Source organism: Zingiber officinale, chromosome 7A, assembly GCF_018446385.1.
Source record: "Zingiber officinale cultivar Zhangliang chromosome 7A, Zo_v1.1, whole genome shotgun sequence".
Taxonomy (NCBI): Eukaryota; Viridiplantae; Streptophyta; class Magnoliopsida; order Zingiberales; family Zingiberaceae; genus Zingiber; species Zingiber officinale.
This window is the reverse complement of record NC_055998.1, coordinates 51,780,769-51,783,498: the sequence shown is the minus strand read 5'-3', so window position 1 is coordinate 51,783,498 and position 2,730 is coordinate 51,780,769.

Sequence of the window (2,730 nt, the reverse complement as noted above, 5' to 3'; positions counted from 1 at the left end):
AGACGACGCTCCAATTCTCCTTTAACTTTAGTTGTCTCACTTGCTCCACTCCTTCCGTCATCATCTTCTACCCGTCCTCCCTTGACTATATCGTCTGCCTTCTCAGTCTCGCTTACTCTTCCCCATGTCCTTTCTCTATCACTGCTTGTGGCCAGACTCTCACCCCCGAGGTGTAGTTATCAACAAGACTGCTCTCAGCCACTATGACCTCCAAATTTTCAATATCTACTAATTGAATATTAATACCGATAAATTAACTTACCGATTTCATAAATAATAAAAAAATATTTTTTTAAAAATAAAATTTGGTGAAATATAGGAAATGATGAAATGGTAACATGATTGCACGAAATGAACTAATACTTCTTCTATGACGTCCTTGATAGACTTAATCAATTCAGAATTAGCCCAGTCCATCTCTAATTCCTAAATCCGTCCCTGTTCATTGTTATTGTTCATCTTCTCCACCACCGTTTACCTGAGTTGAGCGTAGAGTGCTTGCACCAGGAATCCCTCCTTGGTCCGGTGACTGACATTTTTCACCTCTAGTTATTCTATGTGGTACGCAGATCCGGTAGCGGTGCCATAACCTTATTATTTGAAGTCTCCTCATGGTCAATATCGACATCACATAACCAATATACTATCTTCCTCGATTTCAGACAAATCATTTATGAATATATAAAAATTCAATGTAAATTATAAGAACAGTGATAGTTAAGCTTGATTAATAATGTTCATAAAAATATTCATGAGCAAGTGTGAGTTGGACTAGAGCTCGATAATATTTTTAATAAACAAGTTTAAAGAAGCTTAATAAGTAAATAAATAAGTTCCAAGTTAAACTTAGTTTGGCTGGTCTCATTTACACTTATACCATCATAGTAAAATTGCTTAACTTGATTAAAGTCAAAATGGCTTAGTAACATAATTATAATAATCATGGCCATTACTAATTTAATATTGTTAAAATAGTTTTGATTAAGTTCAAATAATTTTAATAGAATTTTTTATGATAAAAAATATTTTGATACACAGTACTCCAAATATTATAATTTTGATAAATTAAAATGATTTTATTTTATATTTTTCAAGATGAAAACACATGATAAGGTATCTTTTAATATTTTTTAAATGGGCCGCCTGGGCCTTTTTTTGATTTTTAATTTCACACTATATTAAATTTAGAAAAGAAAAAGAACAAGAAAAAATAAATATAAGCTTGAGTTTAAATGGTTAATCAATTATAAAAGGTAGTTTTAGGAATATAAATGTGAAATCGTGTGGGTTAATAAATAGTTTTAAATCAATGTCGATCAACTATACAACTGATGTGCGAAAATAAAAATAAAAAAAATACAAAAATGTTATTATGCATATATGAAAATACATTAAAAAATAATTACAATAGATTTAATAGACATAATGAATTTGTTTTTCAGGTGTTAAGTAGACCTTATGCTGCACAAAAAGGCTCATTAAAAATCATCTGTTGTAATTAAGGGGGCGTTTGGTATGAGCATGGGAATAGAAATCGGAATGAGAATCATTGTATTGTGGAATGGGAATGGGTATGAGCATGGATATCACTCTTAAAAGCAATGTTTGGTTAGTTGCATACTTTCTATCGGAATAAATTAATATTTCCTTTTTTACCCTTAAAGGAAAATAAGAGAAAAAAAATTAGATGTGAGAGAAAGATGGATGTGAGAGAAAAATATGATGAAAGAGAATGATGAGAGAGAAAGTATGATGAGAGAGAAAATGTGATGAGAAAAAATAAAGAGAGAGAAAGTGTGATGAGAGAAAATGAGAAAAAAGAGTGGGATAGAAGAGAGCATGATGAGAGATAAAATATGATGTGAGAGAAATTATGATGGGAGAGGTTGAAGAGATAGAAAATGTAATGAGAAAAAATGAGGGGAGAGAGAGTGTGTGATGAGAGAGATTGAGGTGAGAGAAAGTATGATGAGAGAGAAAGTGTGATGAGAAAAAAAGAGAACAGTGAGTGTGGTGGGAGAGATGATGAGAGAGAAAGTATGATGAGAGAGAAAGTGTGTTGAGGAAAAAAAGGAGGAAGTGTGACAAAAGAGATTGAGGAGAGAGAAGGTGTGATGAGAGCGAAAGTGTGATGAGAACGAAAGTGTGACGAGAAAAAAAAGAGTGTGATGAGAGAGATTGAGGAGAGAGAAAGTATGATGAGAGAGAAAGTATGATGAAAAAAGAAGGAAGAGAGTGTGATGGAAGAGATTGAGGAGAGAGAAAGTATGATGAGAGAGAAAGTGTAATAAGAAAAAAGAGGAAAGAGGGTGTGATAGGAGAGAGAAAGTGTGTGATAAAATGATAAGAGAGAAAATATGATGAGAGAGAACAAGGAGAGAGAAGTGATATTAACAAAAAAATAAATAAATAAATTTTGATATTTGATATTAAGGGAGAAAATTTTAGTTTTAGGTCAAGGGTATTTTTGGAATAAGAGAATATTTTGATTAATGAAAATAGGGTAATGACTCATTGAAGGGGAGGTACATGGGAATGAGTTATTACCCAAATTCAAGGATTCATTCTCTTATTCCTATTCCTATTCCTATAATCCAAATATTAACAATGACAATCAATGATTCTCATTCCCATTTTTCATTCCTATTCTTCTAAATCAAACGCCCCCTAAGGTCTTATGATGTGCTCAACTATTTTAAGGCCTACACATATCTCTCTCTTTTTGTCTTT